The sequence below is a fragment of the Narcine bancroftii genome, chromosome 5 (genome assembly GCF_036971445.1).
Source record: "Narcine bancroftii isolate sNarBan1 chromosome 5, sNarBan1.hap1, whole genome shotgun sequence".
Taxonomy (NCBI): domain Eukaryota; kingdom Metazoa; phylum Chordata; class Chondrichthyes; order Torpediniformes; family Narcinidae; genus Narcine; species Narcine bancroftii.
Genome location: NC_091473.1, coordinates 127,046,071 through 127,054,449, shown reverse-complemented (window position 1 = coordinate 127,054,449; position 8,379 = coordinate 127,046,071). Strand labels below are relative to the sequence as shown.

The 8,379-nt window shown below is 39.8% G+C and overlaps 1 pseudogene; it reads left to right on the top strand.

Annotated features, from left to right (window-relative positions):
* The first annotated feature begins 331 nt into the window (after positions 1 to 331).
* LOC138765609 (U6 spliceosomal RNA) lies at positions 332 to 389 on the top strand (annotated as a pseudogene).
* Positions 390 to 8,379: the final 7,990 nt, after the last annotated feature.

The following is an 8,379-nucleotide window of genomic DNA, read 5'->3' as shown; positions in this document are numbered from 1 at the left end:
TACATGGGTTTCATCTTCTAGATTACAAAGAAAGATTGAGCAGATTAGGTCTTTATTCATTGGAGTGTAGAATGTGGAGGGAGGATTTGATAGAGGTATTTAAGATTATGAAGGGGATAGATAGAGATGAGCAGGATAGGCTTTTTCCCTTGAGGGTAGGAGAGATTGAAACAAGAGGTTAAGAGTTAAGGGGCAAAAGTTTAGAAGTAACATGAGGAAGAACTACTGCACTCAGAGAGTGGTGGCTGTATGGAATGAGCTTCCGGGAGAAGTAGTGGCAGCAGGATCCATTTTGTCATTTAAGGAAAAATTCGATAGGTATATGGATGGGGTGCTTGCTTCGGCAGCACATATACTAAAATTGGAACGATACAGAGAAGATTAGCATGTAAAAAAAATTACAAAAAAGGTATATGGATGGGTTGGGAATGGAGGGTTATGGGCAAGGTGCAGGTAGGTGGGACTGGAAGAGAGTACTTGATTCGGTGCGGACTAGAAGGTATGAGATGGCCTGTTTCCGTGCTGTAATTGTTATTCTTTCTTTCTTTGGCTTGGCTTCGCGGACGAAGATTTATGGAGGGGGTAAAAGTCCACGTCAGCTGCAGGCTCGTTTGTGGCTGACAAGTCCGATGCGGGACAGGTAGACACGGTTGCAGCGGCTGCAGGGGAAAAATGGTTGGTTGGGGTTGGGTGTTGGGTTTTTCCTCCTTTGCCTTTTGTCAGTGAGGTGGGCTCTGCGGTCTTCTTCAAAGGAGGTTGCTGCCCGCCAAACTGTGAGGCGCCAAGATGCACGGTTTGAGGCGATATCAGCCCACTGGCGGTGGTCAATATGGTTACTGTAAACAGAGTACAATTTGTCAATGGACTTGACATGGACTGTTCAATAGATGCCGGGCAATAGTTGCAGCTTACTGAACAGTCAGTTCAATTAGATCTAAAAACATAAAATGGTGATCACCTTCCTTCTCACTTACACATTTCAAATAGACTATTAGGGCAGGTCTTAATGCTCAGGCTTGATGATTCATCAATGAGAAGAGTTTTTTTGCCATTTATCTGCTTGATCAGCTGGCAAATTTTCTTGTTCATATTAATGGCCATGTGATTCATTATCTCTGTAGCACTAGTGTGGGAATGTAGTCCAATTCCTATGTCAATACCATTGATTCAGAGTGTGGTCTGTCATTCTGAGCTAAATAATATGCAGAACGAAAAATTGAACAAGTTGCCTTTGGAGACAAAGCATTCATGGTGTAACATACTTTTCCAAGAGTATTTTCAACATGTAGAACAACAGTGTGAGCTTTTGACAGTTTGTGAGTTTTTGATCAACATTTTTTTTCTGAAAGACTTCAAGCATGTACTTCGATCAGCTCCATAATAGGATACTTGGTACATCTGCCATTCATTTGACAGACTCAGACCCTTAAAAGTGAAAAGTGTCAGAACGTTTATATTTGCACAAACTTCACACCCAAGTTTATCATCCTTGAAGTCTAACCAGGGATAAGTTTCCTTCTGCTTCTTTAGTCCGAACACCTGAACAGCTTCGAAGCACCATTACTTTCAGAACTGTATTTGGACCCGGTTAGAAAATTTGAACTAGAGGCAAGCGAAACACAGCTTTTGTCACTTTTACTGTTATTGCTGTCATACTCTTGTACGTTATTCTTGTGGTCTTCCTCAGCTTGTTTACAAAAGAAAGTTAATTTTGTTTGCTTAGAAGCCATAAGTGAGAAAAATTTACTTTTGCATTCGTGGGTAATCCACGGAACACCAGCCTTACTAACGTGACTGAGTCAGAGCAGACAGCAGAGCTCGCATAAAGCAAATAAGTTTTTTGAACTTTTAGCCACCTAAATTGGAATCGAGTATGAAAAAAAGAATGTCTAGTGAACTGTTGTTAGTCACGAATATCGCTCAATATTAGTAACAAAAGCAGTAGGTTGGCAACTTTGCCTTGTGCTGTTTCTCTCGCAGAAATGGTTGGACAGGAAGGGTACCTGCGAGTGTCAATATTCATCCTCACATGCGTCAGGTATTACATGGTTTAGACTAATGCAAATCCTGTTTAGTTTTTAAATATTAAAAAAGTTAAAGAAGCTTGTATCTTTACATAAATTATTATTGTACTATATGAATATGAAATATTGTATTTTGGAAGTGACAAATATTAACTTCCTTTTGAGAGGTTTGGAAATGCATTTTGTCTCATTCATTGCCTCGCTAAATTACCCTTTCTTCAATCAACACAGAGAAAAAGAGCAAGTCCAAGGAGATGATCCACTATTAATGTAGTTGAAATGACGTAAATCTAGATTATAGCCGAGAATTTTTTTTTCCATTTGGCTTGTAAAAAAACTAAATTTATCCAGATGTAGAAGAGGATTTTGGATGATTTCCTTGAATATTTCATCAAAATCAGACCAAAGATGAGCTAATTTTTCTATCATTACTTTTGACTTTTAACCTTAGGTTTTAACGTTTGTTCCTTGCTTAATACATCTCCTACATGGAATCCAATGTTACCCAGTGAAAAGAGTAAAAAAATGCTCACACTGATGTATTTCCCAGTTTCCTAGGGCAACGGGTCAAGCGAGGAGGAATTTCACAAATACCTAAAAGACAGTCACAGCTCCAGGATTTCACCATAAAACATCAAACATCCAAATGTTATTAATAGTATTTTTCCACTGCCAGCCACCACCCCATCTCCCTACCCCAACACCAATTTCTGTAAAATCCCCTCTATTTAAGATGCCACTTGTTTATTTTGCCTTTTTATTTTTTTTAAGAGGTACCAGAGCGGAGCTACAGTGAGCTCGGGCAGTGCTGAACCCCTGGGGATAGTACATAAGGGTATGGACAGACATGTGAGTATGGGAGTGTGACATAGAACTGAAATGGTGCACATGGTTCCCCACATGTCTGGAAAATCTTCCCTTTATTCTTGGCACGGAAAACATCAAGTGCAGAACAACTTTATACTTCATATTTTCTCATAGCATTGCAAGAGACCATTCAGCCCATTGGGTGGGTGCTGACTCTTTGAGAAAACTCATCAATCCAATTTCCTAACCTAATTCCCAGTAACCAACTCTCTCTCACTTTGCCCATTATAATGCTCCAATTCTCCTGTCACTCACCTGGAGGGATAAATTACAGAAGCAAATTAACCTACAAAATGATACAACATTGTGGATGTGAGAGGAAGTCAGAGCACCTGGGGAAAATGCATGCCGAAAACATACAGGCTCCACAAACACAGTGCTGGAGATCAGGTTTGAACCTGGGCCACTACTGCAATGGGGCAGTGGCATGACCTATTGAGCCATTTTGTCGCCTTTTCAGATATAAAGTTGCTGATCTCGCCTATAAGAATTATTTTCTCATCCTGTGCTAATGCCAAGCAGAGAAATGGTTTCAGAGCTGTTCCTGGCTGGGTGATCACCACTGGTTCTGCCAGATGAATCTCTGCAGTGGTCTTAATGAGGATGTGGATCCACTCTGTACTGCAAACCCGCTTCAAAACTTGTTGATTTCCTGAGGATGTGCCTGTTCTTACTTCAGTGTGTAAACTCCTATTCCGAGTCAGTCTAACCCCCAGCTGCGAAGAGTGAGGAAATGTCTTGTGAGTTGTGAAAGAAATGGGTGGATCTGCAGTAAAACTTCTGTTTGTGACATGTGTGCACTTGAGCACTGTCACCTTTACCTTTGAGTCAGGTGTGGAGAACTGGACATTTCTCCAAGAAGGTAGGCTGGATGACAACTTTTTAAATGTTTGAAGGCGCAAAGATATCTGTTCGAGATAGAGATTTCAGCAGCTAACCTCAAAAATTTTCTCTCGAATTTTCTCCACAGCAAATAACTAAATGTCTTATTTGTTTTACTTAGCTCAGTTCTGCTGTAAATAGTTTCAAGTTTTTAATGCTTCTCACAAATTATTTGAAAAATAACTATCTGGTCTTTAACACATTGCACACTATGGGATTTGGTGAATAAATTGGCCAGAATGTTTTCTATTTATAGCATTGAATATATTCAGAGATGTTTAATTGACAGTAAAATGATTTTGAATATCCTGAGGTCAGGAAAGATACATAAAAATGCACCTTTATTTTTTTCTCTAAGCAACATTTTAAACAGCAAAAGTTTCTTGAAATAAATTCAAACTTTGCAGATCAATAATCATAACACCTTATTTATGTTAATATATTTATTCAAATAAGACTGAATTTAATTGCTAATGTGTGTTCTAGCTCTTTTGGTTCACACTGGGTTGATTCCTTTTGCAGTAAAAACAACAGTAGTAAAAATTCTTTAAAAATTTAAAAGCCATTTCGGCTCATGAGCGCTTGCCGCCAAATTTACACCCCATTAACCTACACCCCCGGTACGTTTTGAACGGAGGGAGGAAACCGGAGCCCCAGGAGAAAACTCACAGGGATAGACAGGGGGAGAGCATACAAACCCTTTGCAGACAGTGCCGAACTCGAACCCCAGTCTGGTCCTGATTGCTGGCGCTGTAAATGAGTTGTGCCAACCGTTACACCAACATTAAATCGTGAAGATAAGATAAATCCAGAACTGTTACCAATAATGTTGGTATAAAGAACATAAGCAGAAAATAATAAAGTTATTTTCAATAATCCATCAACTCAAATTGAGGAAATTAATTTTAATGCATCTTCTTCATTGAAACGTTAATTCTGGTAGCTCATGGCATTTCATTTGAGAGATAAGCAAAGAAGCTTTTCAAATGCGATCACAGGTAGTTCAGTTCTCAGGAATTATTCTTCATGGACCAAATTGTTGGATTTTTGTCCGCCCAATCTTCCATCAAATTTATGGCAAAAAAGGAAAGGAATGTTGCTTTATGCTGTAATAGAACTTAGTAAGTAGACAAGTATATCCGAGCACAGTTGTCGGAAATACAGAGAGAATAGATTACAGGGAAAATGGCAGAAGGAATGGCATTGCTCTGTGGGCAGCCTGGACAATGGACAGAAATGGTCTCTGTTAATGCAATCAGAAAATATAGAAATCTCTGCAGAAATTTAAAGAAAAATCAGAATGAATGCAAAACTAACAATTGATTTGACCCCATCAGATTCTTCTAAGGTAAATTAAGATAAACCTGTCTCATTATGTCCCAGAGGGGTGAAACTCAGAGGTGCTGGGATTTCCTATTTTTCATTCTCATCTGTATTTAAATACAAACCTCACAGTGCTCTTTTCAGATGATTTATGTAATAATATGAACCAGTCATCTCTTTTATTGCTCACTTACAGATTTTTCATCACGGTTCTCCCAAGATGAAGATCTGAAATGTTTTACACGAATGTTGGATGATCTGACCTGTTTCTGGGAGGATAGCGAAGAATCAAATTATACTTACAATTTCTTCTACAGCACTGAGTATATCACATCAATAATAATTGTTCACCGTATTGCCAGAAATATTACAGTGTGTCGCAGAGTGTGTGTGAATGATTGATTAGCTTGAGTATACAACTGACCAGGGCACACATGTCAAACTCAGGCCCACGGGCCAAATTTGGCCTGTGATATAATTATATTTGGCCCGCAAGATCATATCAAATATGTATTAGAGCTGGCCCGCTGGCCACCTCGCCAGTATAGCGCATGCACAGCTAATACTACAAATCCCAGAATGCTTTGCAAATGCATTGCCGCCGGCCCGTCAGCCCGCTAATCGCCCCCACCTCCTCTCTTTACTTTCATTAACATCTGCGACCTGTCGCCAAACTCACATGTAATAAACCCCTTCTGAAAAATGGCCAAACGAAAGACATAAAACAGGACCTTTCAAGACAGGTGGGAGGCAAACTCTGACCCCAGAGTTTGATGAACTTGCATCTAAGAAGAGATGTCAAGTATCTGGTTTAGACCCAGGTGCATCAGAGTAAATCACAGTGTAGCAAGCTAAGCTTGGATTCATATTTTCTTTGGTTAACTTTGGACTGTTCATAGTTGAAAGATTGGATTTTCATTGAAGCAAGTTGTTATTTTTTTTACTTGCTGGGTTGTGAAAAAAAATACATTTAAAAGGAGCTTAAAGGCTATAGAGAAATATTATTTATTGAATATTTTATTTCTCATTTGTTAATGCTTCTTCTGGAAAGAGTTTAACCAAAATTATTATTAAACATTTATTTTAATAAGAAAAAGTTTAACATTACATATGTTGAAAGAAGAGGAAACATGCAGATGTTGTTGAAAATTTTCAATAAATATTTAGTTTGGCCCACCACTTAGTTCAAGTTTTTAATTTTGGCCCTCTGTGAATTTGAATTTGACACCCCTGGACCAGGGCAATCAGTAAATTTTCCAGCTGCATTTAGGTCACATCTCCAGAATGGAGGACCATTGCCTTCCCAAGATCGTGTTATATGGCGAGCTCTCCACTGACCACTGTGACAGAGGTGCACCAAAGAAGAGGTACAAGGACTGCCTAAAGAAAGCTCTTGGTGCCTGCCACATTGACCACCGCCAGTGGGCTGATATCACCTCAAACCGTGCATCTTGGCACCTCACAGTTCAGCGAGCAGCAACCTCCTTTGAAGAAGACCGCAGAGCCCACCTCACTGACAAAAGACAAAGGAGGAAAAACCCAACATCCAACCCCAACCAACCAATTTTCCCCTGCAACCGCTGCAACCGTGTCTGCCTGTCCCGCATCGGACTTGTCAGCCACAAACGAGCCTGCAGCTGACGTGGACATTACCCCTCCATAAATCTTCATCCGCAAAGCCAAGCCAAAGACAATTATAGTAGGTAACATACCACTGTCTTGGCTCTCTAATCACAACACCATCTGCTTTCGTGTTGGTTGGTGTCCTGCTGGGATCCCTAATCAGATTTTTGCTAGTTGATTATCACTTAGCTTTCCTTTTGTTCAGAGAAGAGTGTGATTGCAAAGCTTCAGTGTATATCCAGCATTAACCATCCTGTCCACATAATTGGACAATAAAGATCAGATTAATGTTCCTTGAGAGGTGAAAATTCCATATAAACGGAACCTCTGTCAAAATGTGGTGTATCAACCAAGTGTTTGGTTATAGGCGAATCAGAGGATTGTGCCTGCAACAAATGATTATTGATAGAAACGTGTACATTTACCAAGATGACTGTTATTTATCTAGTCCCACAAAATTATTAAGTATTTTCTTAGTCTACCTTTTCCAGGAATTAATTATCATAAATGAGTTTAACCAGGGCAAAAAAAAACAAACCCCAGTCCTAGTTATTCCCTTTGCCTTAATTCACTTTACGTAAAACTGCCTTTTGATCTGCAACAATTTTTTGGTGCCATTTTGATCCAGGGCAGAGGAAAATCTAGTTAATAAAAATCAATTTTTAAAAAAAGCACAGACGGAAATCTGGAATAAAGCAGAAAACATAGGAAGCACTTATCAGGTAGACAGCAGCAGTGCAAATCGAAACAGGATTAATGTTTCAGATCTGAGACTCATCAGACAGTTGTGACAGAGTCCAGACCTGATGCAGAAAATCCAGCCAATGGCTGCAATGTGTGTAGCTTTGTGTGCACACAGTATTGAATAGAAGCCATTATGATTTTACGTTATACTTTAAACCAGTTGATAGTATCAGATCAGATACAATGTATTGTCATGTAATTATACAGAATGCAATTTTAAATGAAATTGCACTTAGTCTGCCATAAGGCATTACCCAGCACCCCTTACAGTCTGAGAAATGGAAGCAAAAGGGATTCACTGAGTGTACGTGATTTTGCCTCCAGCCCTCCCGCAGCCTCTGCAGCTGCACAAGACTGCAGTTCAGTTCAGATCATCAACAACCCGAGCCCAGATCTAAACTTCTGACACGACGAGGAAGCCTTCAGTGTCCAGGGCATTTCAGGAGGCCCTCCTTGCCCTCAACATCCTCTCGAATTGCAGTTCCACGACCTGGTTCTCATGAGCCAGTCTCCGGCAACCCGCAGTCTGATGCGAGTCCTTTGACTTCAAGTTGCCTGCAGCCTCACTGTATATGTGTGAAAAAGAAAAAGTGTATATCATGGCTAATGTGATTTATGGTGTGAAAAATAAAAAATTAAAAAATTTAAAAAAAAAAGTTGCCTGCAGCCTGTATGGGTTCCTCGCCCACAAGTAGCCAACAGCTCGTTGTCTGTGGGTGTCCTCTCAGCCACAGAGCCCGTTGCTGCTCCGCCACTATGGTCATCATTCTTAGGGTCATGATTCAAAGGAATTAGGAAAGGCATAAAACAGGATTTTGATAAGCAATTAACTGTTTAAATTATTTCACAAGGTCAATAGAGTGGGTTACTTTTCTTGTAGCATGCAGGAATATTTTCTGTAATGTGTCTATGTCAA